This window comes from Mandrillus leucophaeus, unplaced genomic scaffold, assembly GCF_000951045.1.
Source record: "Mandrillus leucophaeus isolate KB7577 unplaced genomic scaffold, Mleu.le_1.0 Scaffold111, whole genome shotgun sequence".
In the NCBI taxonomy this organism is placed as follows: Eukaryota; Metazoa; Chordata; class Mammalia; order Primates; family Cercopithecidae; genus Mandrillus; species Mandrillus leucophaeus.
In genome coordinates this window covers 4,630,671-4,643,524 of record NW_012099321.1, presented here as the reverse complement: position 1 = coordinate 4,643,524, position 12,854 = coordinate 4,630,671, and the positions used below count along the sequence as shown (strand labels likewise).

At 36.4% G+C, this 12,854-nt stretch overlaps 1 protein-coding gene across 1 annotated transcript in view; it reads right to left on the bottom strand.

Annotated features, from left to right (window-relative positions):
- The window catches only part of LOC105549068 (disintegrin and metalloproteinase domain-containing protein 5), a 128,217-nt gene that overhangs the window by 69,871 nt on the left and 45,492 nt on the right, over window positions 1-12,854 (bottom strand). The gene's annotated exons all lie outside the window — the stretch shown is intronic.

The following is a 12,854-nucleotide window of genomic DNA, read 5'->3' as shown; positions in this document are numbered from 1 at the left end:
CTCAAGCTATCCATCCATCTTGGCCTCCCAAAGTGCTGGGATTACAGGCGTGAGCCACTGCGCCTGGCCTTCATATGTTTTTTCTGTTATTTGCTACCAAAGATGTGTTAACACCTCTTAAAGTGATTATGAATTTGTCTGTCTCTCCTCATAGTAAAATTTCGCTTTAAAATATTTTGAAACTATGTTTGGGTGATTTTTAATTTACAATTATTACATGTCTTAGTGTGCTGGACCAACCCTGTTCTGGCTTGCAAGGGTCAATTGTTAAATTTTCAGAAATCTTGTGAACTGGTTGCTAACAAAGCCATTAATAAAAATTGAATTTCATTAACTTACAATGAAATAAATTATATTTTTAAAAGGTAGCAAATATTGACAACATCATTTCTTATTTTCCTACATTTTAATTTTAGCTATACTCTTGAAGATATTATCTATTATTAATTTTTGGTAGAAATACTATACAATGATCTGCTACCATTCACATTTTTCCAACTCTGCATTTAATAATGTTGCATTTGTCACTTTAAATCTGCCATTGTAGGAGTGTTTAAAGGAAGGAATTCAGCAAGTGCTACAAATCACGGCCTAACTCAGATTTTGTTGATTGTCTTGGTGTGCGTGCTGAAAGGTTTTGGGTTAATATAATTTGTATGAGGTTGAGAAATAATTCAACAGTAGCTAATATACCGGATTTAATAAAAATAAATTTACTTGGTAAGAGTCAGCAAATTAGGATAGAACTCCAATTAGCGAATCATTGTTGAATCACAATCATACACTGAGTTAACTACAGAATCAACAAAAGTATTCTGGGAGAAGCATTTTGGCTATATAAGTTTACAGTAGAGGGTATTCTTGCGTAACTGAAAGCATGTACCCTTTAACTTAACTGCAATAAACTATACCCATTTAAAATGTTTAGTTTATGCATTTACTCGTATACTCAAGTTACAGAACACTCTCCTTGCCAACCAGAGACATCTCCTACTTATTGAAGTCAACCACTTCCTCACACTAAAGATTACTTACCATTTTTTACAATTTTAGAGAAACAATCATATATTACATAACCTTGTGAATCTGGCTCATTTCAATCAGCATAATCATTTTGTGATTCACCAATGGTGATAAATTTACCAGCATTTTATTCATTTTTTTATTGCTGAGTAGTTTTCCAATGATTAGAAATACCACAATATATCTGTCCACATGATGATGGATATTTGGATTGTTTCTAGTGTTTGGCTGCCATGAATAAAGCAGCTCTAAACATTCATGTACATATATTTTAGGGGATATATATTTTCATTTCTTTGGGAAAAAAATACTCAGAGATGGAAATCTAGGGAAAAAGGAAAGTGTATATTTAACTTTATAAGACATGGCCAAAATGTTTCAAATATTTTTACACTCAACTAGCAATTTACACAAATTTCAATTGCTGTATGTCTCAACAAAACTCACTATTTTTATCAGAAGGGGGTGTATTATTACAGATATTCTAATATGTGGGCAGTGTATATGATGTGGTTTTAATTATTTTTCCCAGATGACTAGTGATATTAAACATCATTTCATTTTCTTATTGTCATTTATAAATAATCTACTGTAAACTGTCCAAATTATTTTGTCTATTTTTATTAGGTCATTTGTCTCCTTTTAATTGAGTTGTAATATGTACTCTCAAGAAATATAGATTTTGTCTTTTTAATTTTTATTTAATATACAATATTTTTAGAGCATTGTTAGGATCACAGCAAAATTGGGCAGAAGGTACAGAGATTTTCCACATGCCTCGCCCACACATATACACAGCCTACCTCCTTATCAACATATCAGAGTGGTACATTTGTTACAAATGATAACCCTACATTGACACACCATTATCACCTGGAGTTCAATTTTACATTAGTTAGGGTTTACTTTGGTATTCTACATGGTATGTGTTTGAAAAATTTATAATAACATGTATCCACCACCACAGTATCATACAGGGTAGTTTCACTGTCCTAAAAGTCCTCTGTGTTCTGCCTAATCATCCCTCCCTTCCCTTTAACCCCCGGCAACTGCTGATCTTTTTACTGTCCCCATACTGTTATCTTTTCTAGAATGTCATATAGTTGAAACTACGTGGTACATAGCTTTTTCAGATGGCTTCTTTTACCTAGTAATACATATTTTAGATTTCTTCATGTTTTTTCATGACTTGATAGATTATTTCTTTTTAGCACATTTTATTTAATAGACAATATTTTAGAGCATTGTTCCATTGTCCAATGTAGCAAAGACTATTTATTCATTTACCTATCAAAAATATTTTAGTTGCTTCCAAGTTTTGGCAATTAAAAATTAAGCTACTAGAAACATCTGTGTGCATGTTTATATGTGGACATAAATCTGCAACCCTTTTGAACATTTAATAGGTATGTAGTGGTATCCTGGTGTTTTAATTTGCATTTCAGCAATAATATATGATGTGGAGCATCTTTTTGTATTTGCCATCTGTATATCTTTTTTTGGCAAGGTGTCTGTTAAAATCCTTGGCTCTTTTTTACTCAGGTTGTTTGTTTTCTTACTGTTGAGTGTATTACTCTCTTCTCACACTGCTAGTAAAAACATATTCAAGACTGGGTAATTTACAAAGGTAAGAGGTTTAACTGACTCACAGTTCAGCATGGCTGGGGAGGCCTCAGGACACTTACAGTCATGGCAGAATGGGAAACAAACATGTCCTTCTTCACATGGCTGCAGCAAGGAGAAGTGCCAAACAATAGGAAGAAAAACCCCTTATAAAACCATCGGATCTCATGAGAACTCACTATCACAGGAATAGCATGAGGGTAACCACCTCCATGATTTAATTACTTCCCACTGGGTCCCTCCCACAAAACATGGGCATTAGGGGAACTACAATTCAAGATGAGATTTGGGTGGGGACCCCGCAAAACCATATCATTGTGCCCATGGCCCTTCCCAAATCTCACTTCGTCACATTTTAAAACACAATCATGCTTTCCCAACAGGGTAAGTTCTTTCTGCCTATGAGCCTGTAAAATCAAAAGCAAGTTAGTTACTTTCTAGATACAATGGGGTATAGGCATTGGGTAAATACACCCATTCCAAATGGAAGAAATTGGCCAAAATGAAGGGGCTACAGGCCCCATGTAAGTCCAAAATCCACTGGGGAAGTCACATCTTAAAGCTCTGAAATGATCTCCTTTGATTCCACATCTCACATCCAGGTCACCCTGATGCAAGAGGTGGGTTCCCACAGCCTTGGGCAGCTCTGCGCCTGTGGCTTTTCAAGGTACAGCACCCCTCCCAGCTTCCTTCATGGGCTGGCATTAGTGTCTCTGGCTTTTCCAAGTGCACAGTGCAAGCTGTCAATGGATCTACCATTCTAGGTTCAGGAGAATGGTGGTCCTCTTCTCACAGTTCCACTAGGCAGTGCCACGGTGGGGACTTTCTTGGGAGGGGCTTCAACCCCACATTTCCCTTTTGCACTTCCCTAGCACAGGTTCTCCATGAGGGTGCCAGCCTGCAGCAAACTTCTGCCCGGATATCCGGGCATTTCAATACATCCTCTGAAATCTAGGCAGAGGTTCCAAACCTCAATTCTTGACTTCTGTGCACCCACAGGCTAAACACCATGTGGAAGCTACCAAGACTTGGGGCTTGCACCCTTTGAAGCCATGGCCTGAGCTGTGCCTCCGCCCTTTTAGCCATGGTTGGGATGTAGGACACCAAATCCTGAGACTGCACAAAGCAGCAAGACCCTGGGCCCAGCCCATGAAACCATTTTTCCTCTAAGGCCTCTGGGTCTGTGATGGGAAGGGCTACCCTGAAGACTTCTGATATGCCCTGGGGATATATTCGTCATTGTCTTATTGATTAAGATTAACATTGGCTCCTCATTACTTATGCAAATTTCTGGAGATAGTTTGAATTTCTCTTTCTCCTCAGAAAATGGGTTTTTTCTTCTCTATCACATCATCGGTCTGTGAATTTTCCAAACTTTTTGCTCTGCTTCCCTTTGAAACGTAAGTAAGTTCCAATTCCAAACAATATCTTTGTGAATAAATTCTAAAAAGTCACATCTTGAATGCTTTGCTGCTTAGAAATATTTTCTGCCAGATACTCTAAATTATCTCTCTCAAGTTCAAAGTTCCACAGACCTCTAGGGCAGGAGCAAAAGGCTGCCAGTCTCTTGCTGAAGCATAGCAAGAATCACTTTTATTCCAGTTCCCAAGAAGCTCCTCATTTCCATCTGAGACTCCCTTAGCCTGAACTTCATTGTACATATCACTATCAACATTTTCATCAAAGCTATTCAACAAGTCTCAAGGACATTCCAAAATTTCCCACATCTTCCTGTCTTTTTCTGAACCCTCCAAACTCTTCCAACCTTTGCCTGTTACCCAGTTCCAAAGCCACTTCCACATCTTTGGGTTCCAAAGTCCCTTCCACGGCAGCCCCCAACTCCTGGTACCAATTTACTATATTAGTTCAGACTCACATTGCTAATAAAGACATACCTGACAGTGGGTAATTTATAAAAAAGTTTAACTGACTCAAAGTTCAGCATGGCTTGGGGGGAGCCCTCAGGACACTTACATTCACAGCAAAAGGGGAAGCAAACACATCCTTCACATGGCTGCAGCAAGGAGAAGTGCCGAGCAAAAGGGGGAAAAGCCTCTTGTAAAACCATCAGATCTCATGAGAATTCACTCACTATCACAAGAACAGCAAGAGGGGAGCCACCACCCCCTGATTAAATTACCTCCCACTGGGTCCCTCCCACCACACCTGGGGATTATGGGAACTACAATTCAAGACAAGATGAGGGTGGAGACACAGTCAAACTGTATAATTGAGCTTTAAGAGTTCTTTGTGTATTTTGGATTAAGTCCTTTATAATGTCTGTCTTTTGCAAATATTTTCTCAAAATCTATGACTTGTCTTTTCATTTTCTTGAAAGCATCTTGTGCAGAGAAGATATTATTTAAATTTCAATACAGCCCATCTTCTCAATTATTTCTTTCATGTGCGTGCCTTTGGTTTTTTTCATCTAAAAAGTCATTGCCAAACCCAAGATCATCTAGATTTTCTCCTGTGTTACCGCATAGAAGTGTTACAGTTTTGCATTTTACATTTCAGGAGTGTGATCCATTTTAAGTTAGTTTTTGCAAAAGGTATAAGGTTTGTATCAATATTCACATTTGTGCACATGGATATCCAGTTGTTCTAGCACCATTTGTTGAAAATACTATCTTTGTTCCATCATATGATCTTAGCTCCTTTGTCAAAAATCAGTTGACTATATTTATATGGGTCTATTTCTGGGCTCATGTATCCCATTCCATCAATCTATCTGTCTATTCTTATGTAAATACTACACTTTCTTCATTGTTGTACATTTGTAGTAACTCCTGAATCAGGTAGTATCAGTCATCAAACTCTGTTATTGGCCTTCAATATTGTGACAATTCTGGGTTTACTGCCTCTCCATACAAACTTTAGAATCACTTTCTCAGTATCTACAGGCAACTTTTCTGAGATTTTGATTGGAATTGCATTAAATTTCTAGATCAAAGTTGGAAGAGCTGACATCTGAAAATATTGTTCTCCTATTTATAAACATGGAATATTGCTTATTTGGTGTTTTGAATTTTTAAATCAGAGTTTTATACTTTTCCTCATATAGATCTTGAACATTTTTTTAGATTTATACCTAAGTGTTTAAATTCAGGGAATGAGAATGTAGATGGTATTGCATTTTTAATTTCAAATTCTACCTGTTCATTGTTGGTATATATGAAAAAGGTTGACTTTGTTGCAGGAAGTCAGGGACCCCAAACAGAGGGACCCACTGAAGTCATGGCAGAAGAACGTAAATTGTGAAGATTTCATGGACATTTATTAATTCCCCAAATTAATACTTTTATAATTTCTTATGCCTGTCTTTACTGCAATCTCTGTACATAAATTGTGAAGATTTCATGAACACTTATCACTTCCCCAATCAATACCCTTGTGATTTCCTATGCCTGTCTTTAATCTCTTAATCCCGTTATCTTCGTAAGCTGAGGAGGATGTATGTCACCTCAGGACCCTGTGATGATTGTGTTAACTGCACAAATTGTTTGTAGAGCATGTGTGTTTGAACAACATGAAATCTGGGCGCCTTGAAAAAAGAACAGGATAACAGCAATGTTCAGGGAACAAGAGAGATAACCTTAAACTCTGACTGCTGGTGAGCCAGGCAGAACAGAGCCATATTTCTCTTCTTTCAAAAGCAAATAGGCGAACTATCGCTGAATTCTTTTTCTCAGCAAGGAACATCCCTGAGAAAGAGAATGGCCCCTGAGGGTAGGCCTCTGAAATGGCCTCTTTAGGGGTGGCTGTCTTTTACAGTCAAAGCCAAAGGGATGAAATAAGCCCCAGTCTCCTGTAGCGCTCCCAGGCTTATTAGGACAGGAAATTTCTGCCTAATAAATTTTGGTCAGACTGGTTGTCGGCTCTCAAACCCTGTCTCCTGATAAGATGTTATCAATGACAATTTGTGCCCAAAACTTCGTTAGCAATTTTAATTTCATCCCGTCCTGTGGTCCTGTGATCTCGCCCTGCCTCTATTTGCTTTGTGATATTTTATTACCTTGTGAAGCATGTGATCTCTGTGACCCACACTCTATTCATACACTCCCTCCCCTTTTGAAAATTGCTAATAAAAACTTGCTGGTTTTACGGCTCAGGGAGCATCACGGAACCTGCTGACATGTGATGTCTCTCCCGGACACCCAGCTTTAAAATGTTTCTCTTTTGTATTCTTTCCTTATTTATCAGACCAGCTGACACTTAGGGAAATAGAAAAGACCCACAAGAATATCGGGGGTGGGGGTTTCACCCAATAGACTTTCATATATTAACCTTGTATCCTACAACCTTGCTATAACCACTTATTTGTTTCACACAGTTTTTGTTGTTGCTGATTTTTTCAGATTTTTTACATAGATTATCATGCCATTTGGAAACAATGACACTTTAATTTACTTCCTCCTAATGTGTGTCAATCTTATTTACATGTATCATTTATTGCATTACCTAGGGCTTCCAGTGTGAAAATGAAAAGTAGTGGTGAAGGGGGACATCCTTCACTTGTTCCTGATTTAGTGAAAAATCTTCCGATTCCTCATGGGTAAGTTCTTTGTTGATACTTTTTAATTGAGTTGAGGAAGGTTTCCTTATTCTTAATTTACTCAGAGTTTTTATCATTAATGATTGTTAGCTTCTATAAAATACTTTTAATGCATCTATTAATATGATCACATAATTTTTCCACCTTTACTTTGTTGATGTGATGGATTACATTAGCTGATTTTCAAATGTTGCATTAGCCTTGCACATTTGGGATAAATCCTACCTGATTGTATTGTACAATTCTTTTTATACATTGTTGGAATTTATTTGCTAGTATTTTGTTGGGTATTTTTGTCTCTATGCTTTTGAGTGATATTGTTTTGTAGTTTTCTTTCTTTGTAAGGCCTTCATTTTGGTTTTCAGTATTTGAGTATGCTGACTTCACAGAATAAGTTAAAGAGTATTTCCTTTGCTTTTATCTTCTAAAAGAGACTATAGAGAATTGGTATATGTTTTGTCTTTACATGATTAGAAGAATTATTTGTAGATTTGTCTGGGCCTGATGCTTTCTCTTCTGGAAGGTTATTAATTATTTATTCAATTTCTTAAATAGATATAGGCCTATTAATATTGTCTGTTTTTGTTTAAATTTGGCAGATTATATTTCAAGGATTTAGTCAATTTATCTAAGTTATAAAATTTGTGGGCATAGCATTGTTCATAGTTTCTTTTAATACCCCATCTGTAATGATGTGCTCTATTTTATTTCTCATGTTAGTAATATGCGTCATTTCTCTTTTTTCTTAGTCTGGTAAGAGGCATATTACTTTTATTGATCTTTTCAAAAAAACCATCTTTTAATCTTATTCATTGTACCTATTAATTTATTGTTTTCAGTTTCATTGATTTCTGCTCTAATTTTTATTATTTTTTCCTTATGCTTACCTTAAATTTAGTTTTTTCTTTTACTGGTTTATTAAGGTGGAAGCTTAGCCTGTTGATTTTAGATCTCTTTCCTTTTCTAATACATGCAACCAATGTTATAAATTTTACTCTGAGCACTGTTTTGCTGAATACCATGGCTTTTGATAATTATGTATTTATTCTTATTCAGTTCAAACTATTTTTAAACTTCTCCTGATATTTCTTACATAATCCATGTGTTATTTAGAAGTGTGATTTTTAATCTCCAAGTATTAGGGACTTTCCAGCAATCTTTCTGTTACAAATTTCTAGTTCATTTTCATTGTGGTCTGAGGTCAGACATTTTATGGTATCTATTCCTTGAAGTTTGTTCAGTGGTGATTTGTGGCTCAGAACATGGTCTGTCTTGTGGAATGTTCAATATGACTTTGAGAAAAATGTGTATTCTTTTGTTGTTGGATGAAGTCATCTATAGATGTCCATTATATCTAGTTGGTTAAAGTTATTGTTGAATTCCACTATGTCTTTACTGATTTTTTGTCTGCTGGATCTGTCTTTTTCTGATAAAGGAGTGTTGAAGTCTCCAACTATAATAATAGATTAATCTATTTCTCCTTATAGTTCTATAAATTTTTGCCTCATGTATTTTGACACTCTGTTGTTAGTCACATACACATTGAAAATTTTTATGTCTTATTACAGAATTGACCCCTTTGTCATTATAATTGTCCCCCTTTATCCAGGAAAACTTTCCTCATTCTGCATACTGCTTGTCTGAAATTAATAATATCTACTCCTGGATTTTTTAATTACTGTTAGCTTAGCATATTTTTCTCCATTCTTTAATTTTTATCCACATGTATGTTTATACTTTTTTTTTTTTTTTTTTTTTTTTTAGACGGAGTCTCATGCTGTTGCCCAGGCTGGAGTGCAGTGGCGCAATCTCGGCTCACTGCAACCTCCGCCTCCTGGGTTCACGCCATTCTCCTGCCTCAGCCTCCTGAGTAGCTGGGACTACAGGTGCCCGCCACCGCGCCCGGCTAATTTTTTGTATTTTTAGTAGAGACGGGGTTTCACTGTGGTCTTGATCTCCTGACCTTGTGATCCGCCCGCCTCGGCCTCCCAAAGTGCTGGGATTACAGGCGTGAGCCACCGCGCCCGGCCGTATGTTTATACTTAATGAGGGCTCCTTGTAGACAACTGTATTTGTCAGGGTTCTCTAGAGGGACAGAACTAATAGGATAGATGTATATATGAAGGGGACTTTATTAAAGAGTATTGACTCACATGATCAGAAGGTGAGGTCCCACAACAGGCCATCTGCACACTGAGGAGCAAGGAAGCCAGTCTCAGTCCCAAAACCTCAAAAGTAAGGAATCCGATACTGCAGACTTCAGTCTGTGGTCAAAGTTCCAAGAGTCCCAAAGCTGAAGAACTTGGAGTTCAATGTTCAAGGGCAGGAAGCATTCAGCATGGGAGAAAGATGGAGGCCAGAAGACTCAACCAGTCTAGTCTTTCCACGTTCTTCTGCCTGCTTTTATTCTAACTGTGCTGGCAGCTGATTAGATGGTGCCTATGCAGATTGAGGGTGGGTCTCCCTCTCCCAGTCCACCAACTCAAATGTTAATCTCTTTTGGCATCATCCTCACAGACACACTCAGGAACAATACTTTGCATCCTTCATTCCAGTCAATCTGACACTCAGTATTACCCACCACAACAGAGAGCTAGATCTTGGTTTTTGATCCATTCTGACAATCTCTTTTATTTTTTAAATTGGTGCACTTAAATCACTGAAAGCAAAGTGATAATGAATACAGTTGAATTAATAAGTACTATATTTATTGCTGTTTTCTATTTGTGTGACTTTGGTTCTTCTTGTTTTTGTCTTTTTTTTTTTTCCTTTCCTTTTTTATTTCTTTTTAGAAAAATGATCTTACCATGTTGCTCAGGCTGATTTGAACTTCTAGGTTCAAGGAATCCTCTCACCTCATCCTCTCAAGTAGCTGAAACTACAGCTGCACGTCATGATGCTCAGCCTGCCTTTTGTGTTTAAGCATTTTATAATGTTATTTTCTATCTTTTCTTAGTGTATCAGTTATACTTTTTTAAAACATTTTTTTTGTGGTGGCCCTAGAGATGAAAATATACATTTACAACTAATCCAAGTCCATTTTCAAATAACAGTATACCACTTCAGGGATAGTGCAATTCATAAAAACATAATAATCCTAATTTCTCCCTTCCATTTCTTTTTGGTAAGAACTGAACACTCTGGCTTATTTCAAAATGGTTCCATTTCTCCTCTTTCTTCTGGAAGCACAAGGGAATTTTTCTCTGATATTCACTGTGAGAACAAGATTAAACTTCTAGAGGTGAAGCTCATAAAAGTATGAGAACATCCTCAATAACTGGGTCCTCCTGGAGTTTTTAACTCACAGTTATATACACTGAGCCTCTGGCAATTTGTCAGTTTTCGTTTAGGCTTTTCGACTCCAGTGCTGTCTGTGTGAAAGTTTAGCTCACATGCTTCTGTTCTAGCAAGTTGTGATTCTCTGTATGCACTTGTTGATATATTGAATTTGGGGGCAGTGCTTCATCCTGTGATCTCACTTCTCCAACAGACCTAGAAAGAGTTGCTGCTTATTCAGTCTGTTCACCTTTTTACTTGTTGACAGATTGGAGTGGCAACTTCCAAGTGTCTTAGATACCTGATCAGAAACTAAGTCTTGTCTTTTCACATATTTGAATAAAAGCCACCTGTCAATATACAAATTGTACATATTTTCTCACATTCTGGAGCTTGTCGTTTTATTTTTATCAGAATCTAAGTGAAAAGGGTTCTAAATTTGAGAAAACACTACTTAACATTTTTCTCTTTAAACTTCCTTCTTTTTGCCATAATCTAAAAAATTTTGCCTACCACCAGCCACAAAGATTGTCTCCTATGTTTTATCCCAAAAGTTTTTTAGCTTTAACTCTAATTTTTAAGTCTTTAATTTATTTCAAGTTAATTATTTGTGTATGGTGAGATGTGAAGTTTTATTTTATTTACACATATGTTTAGTTTATACAATTTTGTTGGAAAGATTTTCTTCACCCATTGAATAGCCCTTTGTCTTATATAAAGTGGCCATATAAAATCATTTTATAGCTGGATTCTCTGTTCTACTTTATTAATTGTATATATTTATCCTTTGGTCAATACTACCTTGTCTTCATTATTATAACTTCATAGAAAACATTGAAATGTATAGAAAATTAGTATATGTGTTCCAATTTATTGTTTTTCTTTTCATGGCTTGGTTTATTCTAGGTCATTTCCATTTCCACATCAATTGTAGAATCAGCTTATCAATTTCCACAAAAAGATAAGTGGATTTTGGCTGGGACTGTGTTAAATGTATGGATCCATTTGTGTAGAGCTGAAATCTCAATATTATGTCTCCCAATCCATGAAAATGGGATATGTCTCCATTCATTTCAATGTTTTTTGCTTTTCCTGAGTAATGTTAATTTTTATTGTGCACAATTGCATGTATTTTGTTATATCTATACATATCATGTTTTGGGAAACATATGTAGAATTGTCCATTTGATTTCATTTTCTATTTGCTGTTTCTACACAGAAATCCAACTCATTGTTATATATTGACTTTTGTATTCAATGATTTGCAAGATTCATTAGTTTTATTATTTTGAAGATTGCCAGTAATCTATATTTCTAGGCCAGATTGAGTTTTACTTCTTGTTATTTATCATTACATGTTTATCTTGCCACAACCATAGTGTTTCCTTCTTCTCTCTAGGCAGCCATTCTGAGTTTCTGTGCACCACTAGGTTTTTGCCATTCCTCTCCTGCACTCCAGCACTCTATGTAAGTCACTCTGGTCAAATGTAGTTGTTTATCCATTGTTTTGGTCCTTTCTTATGGTGGGAGACCAGCATTAGGCACTTCTAGTGCTGTCTAATGGGCCATCTTGCTGATGTCCCTTTATCATATTTTATAATTATTTTTGTTTGATCTTAGTTGTATATTTTTATATTTTTTATAATTATGATAGATTTAATTTCAAAATATTTTAATTAGAATCACCTTTCAGCCGGGCGCGGTGGCTCAAGCCTGTAATCCCAGCACTTTGGGAGGCCGAGACGGGGGGATCACGAGGTCAGGAGATCGAGACCATCCTGGCTAACCCGGTGAAACCCCGTCTCTACTAAAAAATATAAAAAACTAGCCGGGCAAGGTGGCAGGCGCCTGTAGTCCCAGCTGCTCGGGAGGCTGAGGCAGGAGAATGACGTGAACCCGGGAGGCGGAGCTTGCAGTGAGCTGAGATCCGGCCACTGCACTCCAGCCTGGGCGACAGAGCGAGACTCAGTCTCAAAAAAAAAAAAAAAAAAAAAAAGAATCACCTTTCCACAGAAAATGTTTTTACCTATATTAACAAACCATGCATTTTGCTACCCTGTTGGTTATAATCTACTGTTTTTAGATGTTGTTGTCTGTTTTTATTTCTGCTTGTTGTTGAGGGTATATTCTTTCAATCCCTTCGACACTCTTAATGGCATTTAAATTTACATTTGGAACTAATACGTACACTAAATACTGTCAGAAGACAATAACCAAAGACAAAAATTATCTAAGGACCAAGCTTCCAAAAATAATAGTATTAGAAAACAAAGGCTTCCATCTTTTCCAAATAATATATTTTTCAAATATATTTTACTAATAGATAAGGCATTTATCTTCTTTACTACTAGAACATTTTTAAAATTTTAGAAAAAAA